The sequence below is a fragment of the Anser cygnoides genome, chromosome 2 (assembly GCF_040182565.1).
Source record: "Anser cygnoides isolate HZ-2024a breed goose chromosome 2, Taihu_goose_T2T_genome, whole genome shotgun sequence".
Lineage (NCBI taxonomy): Eukaryota > Metazoa > Chordata > Aves > Anseriformes > Anatidae > Anser > Anser cygnoides.
Window position 1 is genome coordinate 72,712,644 of NC_089874.1, and position 22,778 is coordinate 72,735,421.

The 22,778-nt window shown below is 45.2% G+C and overlaps 1 long non-coding RNA gene across 2 annotated transcripts in view; it reads left to right on the plus strand.

The window, feature by feature from the left end:
• Positions 1-5,438: 5,438 nt before the first annotated feature.
• Positions 5,439-22,778, plus strand: part of LOC106034885 (uncharacterized) — a 32,193-nt gene continuing 14,853 nt past the window's right edge. For both annotated transcript variants that reach the window (XR_010829428.1, XR_010829429.1), the window contains exons 1-2: positions 5,439-6,759; positions 7,012-7,102. This is a non-coding gene — a long non-coding RNA (uncharacterized lncRNA). The remainder of the gene's footprint in view (positions 6,760-7,011; positions 7,103-22,778) is intronic.

A 22,778-nucleotide genomic window follows, 5' to 3' on the forward strand; every position in this document is an offset into this window, starting at 1 on the left:
ACTAGACAGAGAGAAGAGGTTGCTGTTAGTTTACCAGCTCCCTGCTCTCTGCTGGCAAGAGCGTTATGCTGCTAATATGCTGTCGTCCTTAGAGTGACTGATACCAGCATGTGGTACGGCGTGCTGCAGGCTCAGCTCCGAAGCTGAAGCATAAAAATCCTCCTCGATGCTGGCTGGCACAAACTTAATTTTTCCCCCCTTTCCACATCTGGTCCTAATATAAAATGTGTCTTTCCACCCTTTTTTTCTTTTTCCTTGCCACATTGTTAGAAATGGCTTCTTTAAAAAAAATAGTGTCCCCCTGCTCTGTATTTCTAGGTTTTAGAGTTGTGTGTATGTCTGGTAGTTTAATAACACAGTTTGGATACTGAATAGAGCGCTGTGTGTTTCTAAAGGGATGTTGTTTCACAGAAAAGGCAGAGAACAAAGTGATTGTTTTTACTTCTCTTCTGTTTTCAGAGTTATGAAATACACTTGTGGTCATTACTAGTTTTCAAGGAGCCCCTTGAACAGGTAGAATACAAATTCAAAAGAAAAAGATCCGACCCATTTTTACCCCCTTTCATTTTAATACAAGCCTTGGGCATGCTCCAGACATTTCTGAAGTTTCACAACTTCCACTGCCTTTGCCTTTTTTTTTTTTTTCTCTTCACAGACTTCATCCCTAAAGCCATTAGTGTGTTCCTAGAAATTATCTACTTGTTTGTGGTGTTTGTTGTGTTTTGGTTGTTGTTGTTTGTTTTCCTCATTAGAATCCACAGGCCAAAGCAAACAGCACTTCAGAAAAATGTTGCAAGACAACTCGGTTTTGAGCCAAGTGTCCCTGATAACTTCCCAGCACCTTTGCTGAAGCAGTTGGATGGTGTCACCGCTGGCGGAGGCAGGGACTGCTGAGTTTCCATAGAAATCCCAGCCGGTAAGATTTTATTGAACTAATTAGCGTAGTCCTGAGCAACATTGTGGGCTTTAATTTGTGGGGTTCCCACCAGGTTCTTCTGTTTGTGCTTGGCCCCCTGTGGAGAGGGTGGGCCTGGACCTTTTAGTGCGTGGACCCCTGGAGGCACCTGGCAAGGTCTGGAGATCTCCAAGGGGCCCACCTGAGGCCAAAAGCACCCCTGAAGCCCCCTGCCTGGGCTGGCCAGGACCAGGGCAAGATTAATGCTTGGGGGGGGGGACATTGTGCTGTTTTACAACAGTGCAAGGAGGCCGGCTGCAGGAGCGAGGACACACTGGAGAATTGGACTCGGTGAGCAGAGGCGATGCACGGGGACCACTCTGACCTCTGGCCTGCCCGCCTGGCTGCTTGCGGTTAAAGTGTCACCAGCGAAGGTAGCTGCGGCCTCTGCACAGCAGAGCTGGCGCATGCCTCGCCTCCAAGGGCACCCGGGGACAAGGTCGGAGCAGCAGGAGGGGAAGATTATTTTCATGGCAGCTCGTTAGGCAGACAGGGAAGAGGACACAGAGGAGGTCAGGCAAAAGGAGGATGTAGTAGTCAAGTGGAGGCAACCCGCCTCAGGCAGGCAGGTCCATGAGGAGACACAGAAGCTATGGGGCTCGTTAGTTAAGGGCCCAGCCTGTCAAAGGAGCCATCACTAATACTTGTGTTTTCTTAGACGTTGCATGAGCATGGGCGCCTTATTTTGCCTGCAAGGCCATGTTTGACTTCAAACACTGAGTTACAGGTGCGCTGGCATGGCAGCATGAAGCTCCCCCATGCCCCCTGTACCTAAGAGGTATTAGAGCATTAGGAGGCTGCTTCTGCTCTTTGGCTTGCCACCATTTTAGACGGGAAAGGTATGTCCCAGGTACCCGAGTTGAATATTATCACTCAACTGCGTCATTAGTATTCTGCAACTGGTTCAGTTAGGGTCAACATCAAAGGAAATGTGAAAGTCCAGCCCCGTGCATAAATAAAGTGTAAGACAATGTCATTTTCTTGTTTTCTGAAGAATCTAGGGATAAGGAAGGGAGTTCTGACAGACTCTGGGTTTGTTGTTTTTAATTCTTCCTTGTTTGGAAGTGCTTTAGGATGGGGCAGCCAGCTGCTGACACAGCTGTGTAGTGCCATGTCCCGTGCCTTCAACTCAACTGAAACTATTCACAGAGCAAGAACAGATGACAGAGTCTAATTGCTTTGTAACTAATCTAAGTAAGGAAGTATAATTATGATAGCTATCACTGGGGGATATTTCAAAGAGAATGCATGCTAGATACTGTGACTAAGCACTTAATTTTTTTTCTGTCAAATTGCTTCCATCCCAGCAGCTAGCCCTATGTACATAATAGCTCTGTTGGCTTCAATGAGATACTCCAGCTAAGGTCAATCGAGTACCTGTCCTGTCAGAGTGGGCCACAGGGCAGATGTGAGACACTGTGGTGTCACCTCATCCACACCTTTCCTCTCCTCCTGCAGGCTCCCAGCCCACAGGCTGCTTTTCAGCATTTTGCCTTGTATAGTTTTAAATGGGTCAAGCTACATCTGATTCACTTCTTAAACTACTTGATCATTTCCCTATTAAAATTCAGATATTTGTTCACACTCAAATAAAAATACATATCAATATTTTATAATTTCTGCAGTGTATCCCCAGGCACAAATTATATTGTAATAGTAAATTGGCTAGCTTGTTTTAATAGTTCCCGGCTTTTGGTTTTACGTAACACTGCAGGTGTGAATCTAGTAGCAATACCATAGGTGTGAATTGTTATGTTAGCGTAATAGTTCGTACTTTATTGTACTTTATTGCTTAATTGGCTTCTTCCATAAGGTTTCTGCAGTTATTACTAGGAAATAATGCCAAGCTTTTCCAGGAAAAGAGTGATACAGGTTTACTAAGGTCAGTCTGATTTCAGTGCATGACTGGGTGTGGGAAGTGAATGAAAGATGTCATTAAGTGAATTAAGAGAGTGCTTATTGATTTTTTAATAAAAAGTAGAGCAAGCTCAAAGATGCTCCTTGTTATGCATAGATATCTGTAGCTCCTAAGAGCCCTTTGGGAAAACAGCTGGATGAATTTTCTGGCAAAGGAAGACCTCTCCCATATTTGGGGGATTCCCAGGTGGTGGGTGCTTGCATACTCTGTGATCTCCACTTCCCTCTTTGTCCTTCCCATTGCTGTGCTTCTGCCAGAAGACAAAGGAAGATCAAAGTTGTTTTTACAGCAACACATAGGCACTGATGCCATGGCCACCGTAACCTAAGGGAGCACGCCCTTGAGCCACCCCACATCACCCGGTCCCAAAGCAGGGGGGATGCAGGCAGCCCTTCGCATCAGCACAAGGCCCCCCAGAACCCTGTGGGTCTTACTGCTGTGCCAGCGAATTGAAAGGACAGGGAGAAGTCCCACGGGTCTGCCACTTGAACGTCAAGATATCTCCTGTAAGCATGGAGACACCATGGTGTGGGGACCAAGGGTGTTTTTCAATGATTGGAATGAGTGAAAGCTGCTACTCCTGTGAGTCACTCAAATTCCCTCCACATAGTCTTACAAAATGGCTTCTCCTCTCCCTTCTTCTCCTCAACAGTTTGCCTACCCATGCTCAAGTTCATCATTTGCTTCTGTTCTTCATTTAAGTTCTGTTCATTTGATGTCTGTCTGGAACTGCTGCCTTAGAGTAGAGGTATATATTTGCTTTCAGCTGGGTGAAATTTTTATGCCTAGCATCTTGTTTTGAGGAACAGTAGGGTAGCTGAGTACCCTACTTTCATCATATGTTCATCGTGCAGAATAGGAAACTTTTGATTTGCCCTTGTATTTTCCAAAAATGTTAACGAAAAGCATGTCTGGGCAAGAGCTACAAAATATGGATGCAGAGGTAGATTTCAAAGGTGCAGCGTTTTGCATGGGGTCCCAAAACAATGGGATATTATGTGTGATGAATCTTGCCATAACAGGAATCAAACTGAAAATCTTCACAGCTGAAAGCCCAATGCACACAGCATTAACTGTGGGGTTAACAGGACCTAGCAATGCAATGGATTGTCCTTTTGTATGGCTGAGGCACATAAAGTAAAGTACCTGTGTCTTCCTTTTTCTGGGTCTCACCAGGTCCAACCCCTGGAGAATGAGTAGCTTTGATCTGTGTTTTGCTGTCTGCCCAGGAACAGAAAACTTCTGTTACTGCAAATCCAGGCAAAGTGTGAAATGATCCTCTTTCTTATCTTAGAAGAAATGCAATGTGCTCCAACCCTGCTGACTCTGAAAGCCAGCCCTGCCCTGTTTTGGTCCATGTGAATTGTAAGGACTATTGGAAAAGCTCAACCAACCTCAACAGCATCATCCACCCAATGAATTTTGGAGTGCGTTGGGAAGTACTTTTTTTTTTTTTTCTTTTTCTTTTCACCTAATGCAGCTCCGTGGAAACCCTTGTAGTTCTGCAGGTACATACTGAATTATGAAGGAGCTGGAGGCACTTAGAGTTGGAACATGATTAATAACTGTCAAATTATAGGTAACACTTAAAATCCCTTAAATCTCTCCTCCTCTCCCTACCTTCCCATCTTTGTTATTAGGAACTAGGACATGAGCAGGTGGCTAACCTGTCATTCCTTGATGCAGTCTGTTTGTTTGTGGTTGGAGAAGATCTGAAGCCCTGGGCAAGGAGTTCAGAAACTTTAGGACGAAGTCTTGACCTGGAAAAAAAATGGAGTATCAGTGAGCTGCAGCTCTGAGGATCACATGAGGGAGTAGCTGGTATGTGCATGCCAACACAAGAGTCCTCAGACTCTTTCATCATGAGAACCACATCTTGACTGCCAGATAAACCACCTCCTTTTGTACTTGCTCTGTAGCAGCTCTAGCAATTGCTCAGAGAGAAATGAAATAGAAAAACATTTCATGCATCCTTAGTATAGCAGGTGTTTCTACAAAAAAGACTGTGCATTTTCATTTGGCCTTTTGCTGTATCTCTGCTCTGTGTCTGAACTGTTTCCTCTGCCAGGAGAAGAGTAGAGCCAGCCAACTTTTTGCAGACCTCTGACAGTGTGTTTAGGCTTGTCAATTTTAGGGTTGTTTTCCTGTATGCATTTCGGTATTTTTTTATTTTTTATTTTTAGATTGCACTGAGTAAATTGTACTTATTCTGCTGTCATGCAGTGTTTTGTAGAAAAATTTAAGAAGTAATATTTTTTCTCATTCCTGTTTGCCGTGGAGGCCTCAATCTTGTATTAAATTACAGGAGAAACCCAGAAAAAGTTAATCGAATGTTAAACAAAACGAATGAGGCTTGCACAGTGCCCCGAAGGTCATTAGACTCAAGGTCTGAGCAGCTGCCAAGGGGAGCGAGCTCCAACACAGGAGCACTCATCTGAGAAATCCCCACTGCTGGACATGGAGGGGTCGAACCTCGGTGCTAGCTGCAGGCGCCTCCCTGCTAATCTCAGCTGCCATGGCTGGACATGGGGTAGGACCTCTTCCCTTCTCACACTCTACTCCAGAGAGATTTGCAGATGGGTGGGGGGAAAGGACTGGCCTATTGCTCCAGCCACTTAGCTGTGGAGCTAGCAGGTAGCTCTAAAATCATAAAGACAGACTGTCGCTGGAAGTTAGGTCTGATGAAAGGGCCCCTAAAGTTTGAAAGTGGCACAGAGTTGAGGGGTGCAACAGGCAGCGCAGAGGGACCCCAGTGGTCAGCTATGGATCTTCTGAACTGCTCTCCATCCCACCCACTTCTTTCTCTCCCCAAAACAGTGACTCTGCAGAGGATCTGCTGGTTTATTTTCCCCTTGAGTCCTGTCTCTTTTCAGCTTTGAGGTAGGAGTAAAACCACAGGGTATGGATGCAAGATGGAAAGAGAGAGGCACACCATTGTCTGTTCAACTTCAAAGTGTCTTCCAGTGCCTCTATCTGTGTTATAGAAGAGCTTAGACTAAATGGGGTCATTAAGTGAAAACTCTTATGAGCAAGGATGAAGATGCATCCAGGTACCTGTGCACTGTTACTCATGAATGTTAAGCCTATAGATCAAACTGATTCCTATAGATCAGTTTGTGTATCTGTAGGATGGTCTTGCTGTTTTATTCCTCATTCATGCCATAATTGCAGGAATCCTTTATGCCAGTGTAAACATTGATCTCACTGCATGTTGGAATTACATAGTATGTAAGATGGGGAGAGCTGGAATAACAAGAACGTGTATTTTCTGAAAAAGTAGAAGGTTTCTGAAGGAGGATTTTTCCCAGAGGGAGCTAAGTTTACAGATCTAACTCATTCAGGCCTTTCTGGTTCTGAGGCTGACACACACATGCACAAACACACATGGTCTAGTATCTATTTCATGGACACATTCTTCCCATCTCAGTGCGTAAAGGTCTTGAAAGCAATAGCTACTGGCAGTACCCCAATTCAACATAACTTATAGGTCCTTCCCAGTTACAAAATCACTAAGGACACATGCCCAAAGGAAAGCGTTGCTTAAACTACCTTGCTGTCAGAAGCAATGAAACAAGCTGTGTGTCCTTTTGGGCTTGATCTGTGGGTTCTTTGTTTTTTCAGTCTTGGTTTGCTGACTGCATCTCAAGAACTGTGTTGCTGGAGCAACCTCACTAGCATAACTCCTGCAAGTAACCCAATGGTCTGCAGGAGTTTTTAGATATAATCATAAACTTGAATGGATCTTCATTATTTTCCAACTTTCATGGATTAATAGGCTGCAATTGGAAGAAAAAAAAGGACAGATCTGGCTCTCTGTAAACTATCTCTGACTCAGTGGATCTGCTTGGATTTAAGAGGGCATGTCCTACCTGTATACTTAAAACAGGTATTTTGGATCAGCATCAAGTGGCCTAACACTGCTGACTTACACGTAGCATCTCCAGTTTACATCTTCTTAGTGTTTGAACCTGGTGTTACGTGTGTAGACATGTAATTATTGGAGTGACACTACCTCCTTGCAGCTCAGTATTTGACCTTCTGCTTACTTGCGTGTGTTTGTAGTGTGAATATAGATATATGGAAGTATATCTATGAACAGAAAATATCTATGCTTTACTGTCTTTTCCTGTGTACCTAGGTGGGAAATCTTAGCTACAATAACTATCCAAGAAAGCTTTTTGACGCAAATAATCATCAGAGGAAAAAAATGCCCTTGTGGTTTCTACAGGGTAAGTACATCCTGAATCTCTAGGCTAACAGGAACAGCTCTTTACAGGCTGACATTCGTTTTCCAGGTCTAAATTTCAGTTAAGAGTTTGTTTGTTTTTACATTGGCATCCCTCCTAGCAATTGTTACACTGCCTGTTCATACTTCTCAGCCTAGAGGAGCCATGGTGAGGTTTTATCTTAGTGGTCTCTATCTCTATGGTCACCAAAACAGTTTAGGCATATTCTTTGAACAAAATTAATTATCGTCAGGTTATCTAGGAGTTTGACTCAGGCACTGTATTTCACTAATAAGCATCCATTTAAAGAGCTTGTATTTAAAAAGAATTGTTATCTAACGCTTACTGGCAGGTTTTGAATCTTACATCCCTGTTGAGATTGATTTCCTGTACATGCCTAATTACTGATGACACAGTAAGATATCAGCTGAAGAGCTATCTTGCAACTGAAAAAAAAAAAAAAGCTTTAAGCCAAGTTCCCTTTGGCTCAAACAGAAGGAGGCTTCATTTTATTTCATTTAGTAAAGTCACCATGGAAGGATCCTCCTCCAAGTACTTGCAGCAGTATAAGGAGTGTGTACAAAACAAGTCCAGACATCAAACAGGGCAACTCCCAAAATGTCTCTGCATTTGTAAACATGCTTCACATCTGCTCAGCTTTGCAGTAAGCATGAAATCTAAAACTTGGGATATCTGTTCTATTCGTTTGAATGGATTCTAATTCAGGCTGTGGTTTGACGAGATGGAGGCTGCAGCTGCAGCTGGCTTGAGAAAGTGTTTTAAGAAAAAAAACACCCTGAAGAATGAAAGATATTTTTATTTAAAAAAAGAAAAATAGAAAAGGAACAGTTGCCTGATTTGATTTACAGTGCAGCCCAATGAATAGTTGTAGGAGCAAATGCCTAAGCAGTGCACTGCAACGTAGGGAAGGGGAGAGAACAAGAAGCTGTAAGAGTAACTTTTAGCATTTTCTTGGGATCCAACAACAGTCTTTGATCGGAAGGATGCTCACTCATGATAAGAACATGGAGGGAAGGAGAAGAGCTTCTGTTTCACAGAGATACATGTCCTTTATGCCGGAGTATGTGTGAAAATGGCTGGGGAGCCTTTACTGAAGTTGTATTTGACCACAACTATGGACTGGCCTGCTTCAGCAGGGGTACTTTCCCAAATAAAATCTTTCAGTGAGAATGTGAGCGTGACACTTTATATGTATGTAAAGGGCAAGGGCTTATTCCCAAGTTAGAAAGATAATATACTTCATCAGTGAAAGGCAGTTTTATACCAGCATAGATATCTGCATAGCAGGGACAGTACTCTTAGAGACCACATTAATTAAAAATGTATATATAGTAGTATCCACCTATATTTGGTATATAATTATAACGTACGGAGAGTGTGTGGAGAGCAGGCCTAAGACGTGTGCCTAAAGCAAGTGGCATGAGATGACCTTTGTCCATGGTAGGACACTAAATGAAACTGTTTTAAGCGTCAGTGCAATGTTGTAGGCACTACAACGTCTCCTGAACCAGCTGCCAGAAGAAGTTTTTGCCCACAGTTGCTTATCACTGTCCTTTTTCTGCAAGTTACATTTCTAAGATTTACTGACGGAGCTGATTGTCTGATCTACCTCATGCATTTCAGTCACAAATCTACCTGTACATCTGACCATCAGAAAGGGTGTCTGCCCATAGCCTGAGGCTTTTGGCTTGGGGGAAATCATACTGAGTACAGGAGTGAGCTGACCAAGACCAATCTAGACTTTGAAGAATTTGGGCAGTCTGAAGTTAAAAGAAAAGGGTCTAACAGTTTTACAAGCTTGTATGCTATTCGATTCTGTAAATACAAGCACCATGAATCATGCTGTCACTGGACCGCTTTCTTACATTAATTAGTTTAACTATTTTCTTTCTCTCCTCATGCCAATGTCTGGTCAGACTTCCAGCCTAGAGCACTCATTTCCATGGGAAATGCTCTTCTTTGTGTAAAGGATTTTTGTAGATGTAGAGACAGTAAATCTGTCACCAGTTAAATGTGTTAAGCACAATTTCAGGAGTGCTGCAACCTCCCAGAAAACCTTGGGCTTCAGGATGTAAATGTTAAATAACGTGTAGCAAAATCTGTGTGTATATGTTAGTGGGGGAGAAAGGGAAAAGTAATGCATCCGAACAGGTAAGTTGATGTCTGCTGCTCAAAGACTTGAAAATGGCTTGACTTTCTGTCTGTGACAAAACTACACTTTATACATGCTCTGTGGCTTGTGTCACTTGGCCCTGTCCCAGCCTTAGATCTAGTGTGGCTGTATGTCAGCTATCTGGTGTGAGTTATTATTTGTATGACAGCAGAATCCAGAAGATTAAGCTAGGACTGTACCCCATTGTGTTAGGCACTGTGCAAATACATACCTAACTCTGAAGATCTTACGCTCTAAAAAGACCAGCAAAAAGAGCAGGAAGGAAAAGGGAAAGGGAAAGAGAGGGAGAAATGAGAAAATACATCCAGGGTTGCGCAGCATGGAAGCAAGGCAGCAGAGGCTTCTGCTCCTGGTGGTGGCTGTTTTCATGCCTTCCCAGCAGCAAGTGCTGTGTCACTTAGTGCTGTAGAAGGTAACTTTTGGGTAAGATCTATGCGCAGGACTTTTCCCGCTGTGACTGTGACAATGTAAGAGCATTTCTCTTCCTGTATGACTGCTATATCCTATTGCCAGAGTTACTGTCTTAATGCCCTGGTCAGTGAAAAAAGGCACATGTGCCTGCATATTGGTCTTTCTAGGGCAAAGTCCAGCTTTCCAGGTCCAAACTGCTTGTGTTCAACAGTTCACTGGTATAGCTGTAAGTAATGCCCACAAGCCTGCACAGACCGCTTCGGGCTAAAAGATGCTGTGCGAAGGATATGACATTGTTAATGCAGTCAGTTTTCCAAGGGAGCTGTGAGAGGTTATTTTTGTTCTTTGTTGTTTTCCTAACTCACAAAAATGTCAGATATTCTCCAGAGTACAATAGACCTCAGCCATGCCGCTCCTGCCTGTTTCTATTCATCTCCTTAATAGGAGTGAGGAAGCAGTGACAGGGCAGCCCCCTGCAATATCACCATCCTTCCTGAATCTTGTGAGTGACAAGGCGGGTAGGAAATGATGGCAGAGTGCTGATGAGATTAGCACTTCTTGATCTTCATGGTGTAAGAAATCCCCAGGACTAACTCATCCTTCAAGATCCTCAGTGAGTAATAGGTGTTTTATCATCCTTTCAATTAGAAAGCATTTATCAGCAATCTTTGCTAACTCACTGCATGAATTGACCTGTCATTCACAGCCTCAGCCCTTGGAACTGGTAATTAAATTTAGCAATCTGTCTCAACAGCTCTGACTGAAACATGCAGTACGTTTCCATGTGGGCAGGCAGACACTTTGGGTTTTCCTTCCGAAAAGGAAAGGATTTCAGGAAAAGTGAATGAATGGTCCCGGATGCATAGGTGGACACAAGCCAGTACCTGCAATCATCAAATCCTTGCAAGCATCGTAGGGCATGGAGCAGCTCCACCTGGTCTAGGGTCTTTTCTTTGGGTTAGTTGACATAAGATAGGACCAGCACACAGAGCTCTCTAGCCAAACAGTACCTGTTTCATCTCAACACTTACCGAGCTGCCCGGTTTGGGGTTGTGAAAGAGAAACATGCCTCGTTCTTGACCCCTTACTCAACTTCAGAGTTTCATATCTGTACCTAAACTCATGTCAAGCTATGACACCAGAGGACATGTTTTATTGGCAATGTAAACATTAAAAAGTCGGCCAGTCTCATGCAGAAGGAGCTTATTTAAGGAGTTAGACCCTATGGAAAAATGTCCAAACACTGTGTGTTACCCTGAGATTTCCCGGGCTTGGCCAGCCAATAATTTTACATGCATGAAGGTGGTGAACAGAGGTCTGTTCCCCTATAAAAGAGTAAAATGGCTGCATTTTTGAGTTTGCAGAGATACGGTTTTGCAAACTGCAGTTCCAAATGGACTGGAAGTTTGTTTTTCGTGGTGGAGCTGTGCTGTGTTGGAAACAACTTCCTTACATCAAGATTACACTGTACTAACTTGAAGATAATGCTAGTAATATCACTGGTACTGCTGACATTGAGACTGCATCTCTCTTGTTATTTCTTGGCCTTTCTCTAAGGTATCCAGGTATCATTTTCTTTTTAAGATGAGAGGAAATCTGAGGGTTGTTTGCACCGAGATGTTACTTCTAGTACAGGAACTTCTTTTCCCTTACTTGTCTAAATTTTTGGTTGATGCTAGTTGATATAGGCTGATTTTCAGTAGCTAACCCACTGCTTTTTTTAAGCAAACTTTGCTCTGAAAATAGACATCTTAAAAAAAAAACAACAACAACAACAAAAAAAACCAAACTAACCCTCTTCACAACTGCCAAGGGGCACTGAAATGCCAGCATCCCCACTACTCATTCCAGAATTAAGTTCAAGTTGCCTAGTTTGGGGTTTTGGAGGAAACACGCAATTTGCGGAGTTCACTGAACCTCACGGAGATTTGGTTTTGCATTTGTCTGGAACTGCCCTGAAATATTCCTTAGCCCATTTTACCACAAGAAATATCCTGAGGGGATTTTTCTTCTTTTCTTCTTTTTTCTCCTTTTGCTACAACAGCCTTGTCTCCATGCTGTCTTAAGGAGACCACCTACGATTTAAAGAAATAAAGACCTCCATGAAAAGTACAGGCCAAACCTGATATTTAAGGGCCAGCTCCCCACAGTATTTATCTAGTTGCCTGAGCTGGTTGAACCACAGAAGAAAAAAAAATAAAAGCATTATCATGTGAGGGCTGGGAGGGTAACCTCTGTTAAAAAACAACAACAAAAACAAAACCACCACCTGAAAACAATGGGAAGAGTGCCAAGGAGAGGAAAGGAAAAGGACTGTGATATTTATGAGGTATAGCAAATAATAGCACTGGGAGGTAACACAGCTTCCAAAGTATGTGCTTCATGAGCATAAAGCAGCAGACATACTTCCTCAGTTTTGGAGCTAGAGAAAGGGCCCTGCCTAATATGATTTATTTAAGAAGTTTCCCTGTGTTTTTAAGGGGGAAAAGTGGTCCTGGACAGGGAAAAAGGATGGAACTTGGACAGCAGAATATGTTTTGTTTGAAGCTACCCAAAGGTTCCTTGCAGCTTCCTGCTCTCCAAAAATCATGTGTGCTAACTTCAGCCCCCCCCAAAAAAAAAGAGAAGGAAAGAAACCATTACAATTTAGTGCAAAGGCCACTTTTTTCTCACCAAGGCTCTAAGCAGGGACATAAATTATAGGGTATCTGTTTCAGGCCCTTTTCAATATACTGCTCCAGAGTAAAATAATCCTCTAGAGATCCGAGGCAGCATGTTATTAGCAGAAGCTCATAGGTTACTTTTACTGGTGTCTTGGGTACCTTTATGCTGAAGTGTTAGCATCAGCTTGAGAGCACATAATCTTTCTCCTGAGTCTAATTATATATTCACTGTGCGGGCAACAGAATATTCATATGTATTTAATTAGTAAAAAGATTATGTTTTAAACCCACAAAAGCAAGGCAGGAAGAAGTAAGGATGAAAACTCAAATAGCCCTTAAATTGCCCTTTTATCTCAATGTATTGCTTACTGCCTGGGAGCCCCCAAGCCCCAGTGTGAAAGATACTGTAAAAACATTTAAATATAAAGTCATAGTTGAATAAGCTACAGCCAGATTGAAAATCCAGACCTCTGTTGCGCTAATGATCAATTAAATTCTTCCTCATTTGCACCAGCTTACACGGAGGTGGAAACGTGTAGGGTTTCTGTCTATTCAGTACCTCAGTTGGGCAGCCTATAATGTTTGTGGTGTGAGCTAAAAATCTTCCATCATTTGTAAAAGCAGTTTGTTATCTGCTTTAGAAATTTTCTCATTTACATTTTCCCATTGCAGAATATTAGGTAAAGTTCTCAAGGATTTGCATTATAGTTCGGTTAATAGCTTAACCAGAGGTTTATATTAAAATATAAACTGTAAAGGCTGTACACTTGACAATATAATGCCATCACCTTATCTTTTCAATTGAAGTGCCTTTTTTTTTTTGGGGGGGGGGGTGGTAAGTTTATTGGGTTTTGCAGGTGCTTTCTGAAATGCAGTGGTGACACAATTGTATAAAGTTGTAGCAGTTAAGTTTTTACCACAGAGCCTGTGGCTAAAGAAGCGACCAGGGAACTGGAAAGATGGAGGCTCACTTTGTGCTTCTGCCAACTCACTTATTGTGTAGCCTTGGGTGAACTCTTTCAGCTGAAATCTTCAAGAGTGGACAGCTTGCTGACTATTGACAGCCCCAAAGAAGACAGCAGATTTCCAACCAGTCAATGCGCCCCCAAGTAACGCATCTCTAGGCTCACGGAGTGCCTGGTGCCCCAGCTGAAATCTGGGTCAGGCTGTCTTCATACAACTTTGGCTCTGCTTCTCTCTGGTCAATATAGATTGGAAAGGACTACTGGAAGGACAACTTCAAAGTAAGGCCATCTTCCATTAGATCAGGTCTTCCCCTAGTCAAGAGATGCACCTACAGAAACAGGTTTTCCCAAGATATGGTCTGCAGTACCTGGCTTGGTGCAAAGAGTACAAGACCAAAAGGAAAAATAATTAAATAAATAAATAAATAAATAAAAGCTGAAAAAACAACTCCAAGAGTTAGAGGGAATGGTTTCTAGTGCAGTTGGGGGATTTGGTCTTCCTTAACAAATTGCAGACAATTAAAATATGCCATTGCTTTTGAGGATCAATCAGCACAGTGGGAAAGGATGATAATGACTGCCCTTCGCTGGGCCATGGCTGTCTTGACAGCTGCTCTCACTGCCTAGTTTTTGGAAGCTGCATACTTTCCCCAGAAAAGGGTGTCAAAATAAATCTGCTCAGTATCCAAATCTTGAATATTCACAAAGGTTTTGTCCTGGAAAGACAGGACCTCAGTGAGAGCAGAGTAGGAAATAGAGGGCCTCTTTATGCTTAGTTCTTTCATACAATATAGCTATTGTTTGTTTGTTTGTTTTTCCACACATCAAGGCTGGGATCATTGGGCCATATGCAGAGAATGAATTGGGATACAGTGAATTTATTCCTTTAGCAGTTTTTAAAACCATCACATGCCTGTGTACACACAGTGTGTGGAATTTGTCATGTGAAGACTTCTGTTTTCTTTGAAATACCCTTATAAAAGATTTGAAAGGAGTCTCAAAGAATGCAAGACATTGAGGGACTAACTGCAGATCTCCGCAGAGAGCACAGGACCAGCAGCCATGACTCCTGTGTTGTGGTCACTTATTCTTGCTATAGACACTTACTGTGGGAAGCATAGATGATAGTACCTGGATGGTCTCCTCCTAGCTCTGCAATAATTGCTGGGTGATTTTTTTATCAGCTCTGCAGGCCTGGATCTTCAAAAGTATTTGGATACCTACTTTGTGTGGTGTGCTTTCTTTCTTTTTTTTCTTCTTTTTTTTCCCCCCCCACTAATTTGTATAGCTTGGAGGATATGGTCATAGGACCTGATTCTAAAAGCTCTGAGTTCTGTGACTGCAGCAAAGCAGTGATTCCTGAGCTGCTCTTAAATGAGCAGGCATAAGTTCCTCAAAATGTCTTTGCTGCGGCATTACGAAGCAGTGGATTTTACTTCTCTTGCTTCCATGGGAAAGGACTGCAACTCAGGTTTGTGTTGCTGTGGCTAGACTGCTCTTCCATCTGAGATAGTTCATGAAAAGCTGGCTCAATTATCACAGCTCTCCACTAGAGACAAAACATCAGAGGTGCTGAGAGCAGCCAGAGGACTACTTATTACCTGTGGCCAGCCAAGCCCACACTCTCTTTTCAGCTTGTCCCATCTCCTGCACTCAGATGGGTTGACGTTTGCTGCAGAAAGGTGTTTTATAGTGTTTTGAGATCCCAGATTGCTCTGAGTCTGAAATACAGCAAGCCCTTGACTGCAGACTTGACCCATCTTTTGCACCACTGAGTTGCAACATGGAAATACCAGGTAATAGGAGTCCTGATGCAAGTAAATGACTGGCTGTGCTGATTCCTTAACAGAGAAAATCTGTTAAACCCAAACTTTCTTTTCACTTACCTCTATAGCTCTGCTCATTCAGACACGTAATTGGGGGCAGAGTTCATGTCAGTGGGGCTTCTGAGAAACACCTTGGTTAGCTTTTTTTTTTTATTATTTTCATTTTTATTTTTTTTAACCTGAGGGGGATGAGTGGGAGTTTGCCCAGCTGTGGAAGGGGATATTCAAGGGGCTGGAGACCTTCTGGCTTGTGGCATGGCTGGTCATATCCTACGTGATACTGGCTGGGTATTGAGGAGGAAGGTGTGAGACTGCCATTGCAATTGTAAGCACAACCTCTGGCCCTAAATGTGATTGAAAAGCTCTGGGAAATGGAGGGTTAGCAGGAGGGTGTGCGCAACAGAGAAGTGTGGTTTTGGGAAGTTGGAGAAGGAATATACATCCTTTCTCTGTTTCTTTCTGTTTTCCCATCCTCAAAAACCATCAGTTTCAAGCATGCCTCTGTAACATCAGGGCTGAAGATTCAGGCTTTGTTTTCTTTCTTTTAAGAACAGGGGAAAAGAAAGGATCAAACCAGACTCTGCAGTGATTTCTTAAGGCTCTGGTTACATGGTCTGGCTTTCCAAAGCACTGAGCAAAATTGTCTTTGCAGCTCCAGAGGAATATGACCAGATGCACCTCCAGATTCACAGAACTGCAGGCTGAATTAACTGTAAACTTCTGGTCAGTCTGGGTACTCCGAAAGTTTATACCACTTATCAGGTACCTAAAGATGAAGGTTTTAGAGACACACTTTTTTTTTTCCCAGCCACTAATCTCATGGGGAAAATTGCATTAATTTACATTGAGGGACTTAACATTTTAGTTTAAATGATGTGTTTGCATCACACTAGCAAAGCTGAAGTTAAACCAGTGCATCTTTCTCATAAAGATAACATTTATGAGGGAAAAAAAAATGATAAAACACATAAATAAAGTCTGTGAACTGGGAGGATGGTGTTAAAGGCGAAGTGCAACCTTACAGTTTCCCGTAGCTGTCTTTCACTTCACTTTTTGAGCCAGTCACGAGCGCTGGAGCAGAGGGCAGCCACCTCTCCCCACTTCACATCATCCTCCACAGGCACCAGGAGTGCCGGTGGGACTTGGGGCAGTGAGTCTGCTGCTTGGTGGGCAAGGTGGACCAAGGGGCATCACGGTCCTCTGTAGCGTGAGGTGTGTCTCCCAGAGGCAGCCCTTTGTCCCTTGGCAGGAGGATGAGGTGAAGAAATAACTCACAGCCCGCTTCCCACACTGTAACCTCCAGGTCTTTACCTCTGTGCAAGGTTTTGCAACCCTTGCAGTGGGCGGAGAGATGACTTTTGTGTTCCTGCTTGCTTTCCCACTCAGGCCAGCCTGATCCTTCACCAAAGTCCCTTGCTCCAAACCATCTGCAACATATATCTCTGTTGTGAATACAGTTCATGACTCTGACCCCAACATGGGGTTTGTGGACATCCACATCTGTGTGGAAGTAGAGGTTTTCCCATTTCCCACCCCATGGGTCTCATCTCAAGAGCCCTGACCAGAGCTGCTGGTGGGGAATGGCAGTGCAGGTTGTGTTGTGCCTGCATCTGACCCCAAATCATGGGAGGACATATCAGATCTGCTGTCAGGAGGCAGCAGATTTCATGGTTAGCTTGTGCTTGCTGACACAAAATGGGGGAAAAAAAAAATGAATTGGGGAAGGTGGGTTTTGCCTTCTTCATCCTTATATTTTGTGCAGGTGTGAAGCTCCAAAGATGTAAAATTTAGCTAAAGCCATTGACTTCAGCTTTTTTCACACTGGAAACTTGGTCACCTTCCCAGAAACAGAATTTGGCCGAGAAGTCCACAGCTGACTATAGTCAGCATTTAGTCAGTATGGAGGGTTGGGGCCGGGAGGAGCTACAGGATGGGCCCGGCCTGTGGCCAGCCATATCTCGCCATTCGAGTGTGAGTGGTGCCCAGCATTTTGGTTGGGCTGAGGACAAGGGCTTCCTATGGAGACCAGATGTGGCCGAGTCCACAGGGCTCGTTACCACCTCTGCTGGTGTGCTGAGGGACAAGAAAGGAGGCTCTCCCTGGAGGAGTCCTCAGAGTTGCAGCTGCAGAAATCCCAAAGCAAAACAGCAGGAAGCTGGCTGGGTAAACACAGAAGGCGCTTGGAAATAAATGCCCCACAGAGGCACAGGCAACCTTTCTAAAATTGGTTTAAAACAATTGGCCTCCACCTGGGTTAGGCCAGGGGGCGGCCATCGGGCTGCAGGGGCCTGCTGGCGTCCCACACGAGGCAGTCAATGGGGAGGAACAACACGGGGCCAGAACCAGGCCCTGCTGGAGGCCAAAACCCTCCCATCCTGGGACCTGGAGCAAAGTTGAGGGCATTAACCAAGACACAGGGCCTAGCCCAGCAGATGGATGGCTTGTGAAGGCGGTGGGGTGAGGACACGGCAGGGCTGTGAGACAGAGATGTCCCCTCACATGCATGCAACCCTGTGTGTGTCGGTGCTGTGGTGCTTTTAACGTGCTAACATGTTTTACGATGCAGTGCGAGTGAAACAAAATAGTGGCTCCTGGCTCCTCGTAACTTGTGTAAACTCCAGATGTGACAATCCTGCTGCTGGCAAAGGGAGCTGTTTATCCCTGTGCTTTGCTCGCATTGAATTAGCTCCCACTAGTAAGAGCCTGCTGAAAATGTGCCTGCGTGCTACCAAATGGCTGCCTAATTGTGCCTCTGCTCCTTCCCGGAGCCACACATGAGAAGTGCAATCCAAATTCCTGGGCAAACCATGCAGGGCCCTGGAGAGCACTTTTTTGACCCCTCCCCACCCCCCACCCCCCCTTCAGGAATTGAATGTCATTCCTGAAGGATAATGCAGGATTAGGGCAAGGGGAAAATGAGTGGCTTAAACAGCTCCAAACTGCAGCAGGGCTAAGCAAAACGTGTCCTTCTCCCCGCCCCTTGCAGACTTTTTTTTTTTTTTTTTAATTTTCTTTTTTGCAAGGGGAAGGAGGAAAGAGGGCCTCTGGGTTGTGAAATGGGCAGAAGAGGAACAACCGCAGTTCCCTGAAAGCCCCCAACCCCAGCAAGAGTGATGGGGCATAGGAACAGGGCACGGTGATGGGGCATGGAGGCCGCTGCCGTGTGCAGCTCCCCTGCTGCCTCTCCCAGCACACAGGCACTGGTTGTGGGGGATTAGGGGGAACAGATGCACATAAGATGCTTATGGTCTTTTCCAGACACAAGGCCGCTTTCCAATCAGCTCAGAGGAAACAGGGTAATTAGATGGAGTTGCAGGCAGGGAGCAGGGGGGAATTAGCTTGTTACCCAACCAGAGATCGCAAGCCCACCTCCTCCATTCCTCCACCCATTTTTCCCCTCCATTCCTCTGCTCACTCTCTCATTTCAAAGCTTTTTTTTTTTTCTTTCCTTTTCCAGGTGGCAGCTGATGCTGGCTGGCTGCTGCCAAACAGGTCTGGCTTCCGCAGCTGGGACTCTCTCCATACTTAAGTGGGGCGATGAATCAGCCATGTCCTTTAGAAAAGGTGACGTCTCCTGGATGTGTTGCTGGGATGCTCAGTACCCCTCCCCATGAGCGTGCATATTAAGGCAGCTTTGGCTGGAGTGCACTTCAGGCAAAAATCTGAATTGGGTCAGGCTGGTCCCAAAAAAGCCCCAGGAATTGGGGTTTCTGCCCCTACCCCTGGAGTGTAACCACTATAAACAGAGGCTGCCATTCCTGGGCTGCATCATGCCTGGCAGCTCTGTGATGACACAGGGGATTTTTCCTTTTTAATTTCTTTAAAATGTTGTTTGAGCATGCTTACACTTCCAGTGCATTGTTATCTTTGGAGAGATTTTGCTGGTTAAAGTTCTCCAAATGTGGAGAACTGTCCCGTCACCACTATTCAGACGGCAGCTGTGACAAGGTAATTGTCCTCAGGCCCCACAGGCAGTGATCACATTTGTGATTAAGAAGCTCACTGCTGCATTTGTTACCAGCTCCCCCCACAAGCTCCTGCCTTGCTTGTTTAGCTTCTGAGGCCAGCCTATGCTGCTGTTTACTGGGAGAGCAGTGCTCTTCTCCAAGATGTTTTGTTTCAAAACCATCAGAATGTCCCAGGGCTTTTGAAAGGGGCTTTACTGTGTCACGAAAGGCAGTGTTCCCCATGGAAAGATTTTTTCCAAATGACAGGTCAGTTAGGCAGTAAACAGTTGAGAGAGGATCACCACTATAGCTGTAATTGAGCAGAGAAAAGCTGACCCCAGCTCTAAGGCAAAGAAACCGGCCAGTGTCTGAACTTCTCCAAATGAACGTGCTGCTCCTTACTGGTGGTACCCTTGAGCACATCCTGTAGATAATTTTCTGAGATTGACATTAACCTCTTCTCGTATGTATGCACAGAGATCGAGTGTTGAAATCCACTCGAGAGCTGGATGGAAAATTTCTGACAATGGTTTGCTGTCAGGAAATGCTGGTTCAGCAAGAGGAAAAGATGTCAACTTCACCAGTAAAAAAAAAAAAAGGATCAGAAAGAAGCAGAAAAAATGATACCATTGAAGATAGTCTCCTGAGGGCTTTTTGAAGCAGTGTGGTTTATTTTTCAGTGCTGTGTTTTTGTTGCTCAAGCTGACATGGCCAGAGCAGTGGCTGCATCATCTTTTTCCTGTGGCTTTGTTCAGTATGTGGCAGAGAAGAGCTTGTGTGCACCCAGCACCTCCATACAATAAGGGAGACATTAACAGTGCAAATGGGGGGAAAGGAATTCTCTCCAGTGTCCCATCTTGTGTAGGAAAAGCACCGCTATAGAGCACAAAACTCCCTCAGAGATGTGCTTGGGCCGCTCCTGAAGCCCTCTTATCCCCATCTCCTGGCTATGTGAGATAGCCAACCACCTAGGAAAGCTGTCGGCACCCTCGTGCCTCAGCACACTGCTTGTTTATGTACCTCCAGTGCCTGAGGTCCAGTAATTCTAAAAATGGCATCTTTCCTGAATGTCCAAGCCCTTGCAGGAGGACAAAAATAAATACCCAGAACAGGAATAAGACATGGGTGAACTGGAAGGATAAACATGTGTTGCATGGCAAGTATGTGCAGCACTGCTTACTGCTCTGCATTTTTTCTCTGAGATTGCAAAGTAAACAGACAAAAAATATATGTTGAGGCAAAAACCTAAGCTAAACAGTATTCTAGTACAGTTCTGGAAACAGCCAACCAAAAAAATCCTCCCAAAATACACAGCTTCACTACAGAGGATGGTTGTTTGGGTCAGGACCATCCCAGTTACCATTAAAACCAGACTTTAGTGCCTCATGCACTTTAGCACAAATATCATAAATAGATTATTACTGTGTGATAGCAATCAAAGTGATTGACCAGCCTAATTGCTCTTCTGGTGCAACGCAGGCAGCACATCTCCCTCCAATACAGGGCCAGCCGTGCAGCAAAGCCCCTTGGAGACATGGGATAGTGAGAGGATCAGGGGGTGATGCCTGCAATTTGCATCGGGACATGGCACGTCCTGAAGAGGGCAAGGCTCGTGTTTGACGCTGGGTGGGTGCAGCAGCCTCAGTGCTTGTGCACAGCCACATGCCCACTTGTTCCCCGGAAGGAAACCTTGGACGTTTCTGAGGCTTCCTCTGGTATTTCTCCTGATGGGGAGGTTTCTGTCTCAGTAGCGGTGCTTGTGCTTTATGCTCCTTTTTCAGCACTGCCCCCTAAGGTGGGGGATACAGGGAGGGAACATCACTTTTCTGCTAACAAGGATGTGGCCTGTAAGGTTGTGATTCCCCTCTGCTGGCATGCGGGGTGCTGGGACTGGCCTGCAATGTTTTCTGTCTCTCTCTGGAACGTCTGAATTGAATACTGCAGTGCTGACACGCGACAGGTAGTTTTGTGGTGAACGTACTGGCAGAACCAATGTGTATTTCAGTGATACTAAGAGTTTTGTAGCTGTTACTCATTACCAGGACAAGGACCGCCTACACATTTCCCTATCAGTTTCTGCAGTAGCAGCATTTGTCTTGAAAACCTCCCGAGCTGCCTCCCCCAAGGCACTCTCCTGCTCTGTCCCCTACATGATTTCTCCAGGCCATGCTGCCCATTAAGCTTTTCCCCAAGCTACAGAGGACAGACTGAACGTCTGGGAATGTGTACACACCTCACATGACCTGAAACAGCTTGCTTTTTTTTTTTTTTTTCTTTCCTCCTGTTGCTAGATCACTCAGGTGCTCTGGCTTTGACCCTCCCTTTCTTACTTCTGGGGTGTTTTTAGCTGGCAGTGTGGCCCCGGGGCAGTTTGACATCCACATGTGCAGCACTCAGCACCGAGGTGCAGGCTGACCTGCTTGCAGGCTCCACGCACCGCTGCTCTAACGATGACTGATTTTTCATGCAAGATACTGGAAGAAGGAAGTAGCTGTTTCCAGTAAGCCACGTATTAATCAGGAGCTGGATTTCTGGGGCCTTTTGCATGCTTGTGTTCCTCTTGGAGCTGCTCGCCGCTAACCAGGATGCTTTGAGGCTCTGAGCCTTTGTCAGACCTGCTGAGGTCTGGCATTTGTCAGTCACTTGGAAGATGTGAGCTTAAGTGGGAGCTTTTCCCTGTTGCCAAATGCTATCCGTATTTAGGGAGGCTTCTGGTCCTACCCTCAGAAAAGCTGTCGTTTCTTGCTGCAGGGTGATGCTACTGACAGCCATCAGGCAACAGAGGGGAGGCAGGGATGCCCAGGGCTCCCTGGTAATGCCTGGATTTCACCTCCCGCACGTGATTCAGCTGTTTTGCAGCTTGAGCTTGCAAGCGCTGTTCAAAACTGAAGAGCATGGGAGAAGAGGAAGGAAAATTTAGTTTCTCCTCTCTGCTCCTCTGGCTGCGCTTGTCATGCTGCTGCTCTCCTCCTCCTGCCCTGCTCCCCAGCTTCTTGGCAGATTCGCCACCATTGCAAATGTACGTGACTAATCTGTTACTTGAGGAACGGGGAAGGCGTTTTCACAGGCTGGAATGACCCAGCCTGTCAGGAAGCCGATGGGATTCACCGCTGGGAAAAGTTCTTTCAGAGGGCTGGTCCCCTTGTTAAATGACAGGAGAGAGATACTCATCGGAGGACAAGATGCTGCCGATGTGGCCTCTGCTTAGAGAGACGGCCATCCTCCTCCCAGACCGGGAGGCTGCAGCAAGACAGTACATCCCCCCTCTCCCACCCCATGCACGTGGCTGCCTTTCCCTTATGGTGGCAGGCATGCTCACTTGAGGAGGGAGCCCAGGGGCAGTCGTTGAAAGTCTGGCCTTGAGATTACGGCAGGTCCTTGCTCGTTCCTCTCATTATCAGCTCACAGGGAGGCTGGAGCCTGCAGGGACCTGAATGCCCCAACCTGAACACAGCTGCAGCCGTTGCCTCCATGGCCACATCTTGCTCTGTTTCAGCCGTGCATCTTTAAGTGATTCAGGGGCTCGGGGCCAGAGGGCTCTCTGCCTCGCAGAGCTGATCCTGGTGATTTGGGGTGATGTGCCAGGAGGCCTGTGAGGCGAATGTCATTTCATCATTGTTCTCCTGGGAGAGGTAGAGGCATCCAGCATGGGAACAACGGGGGTGGGGGGCAG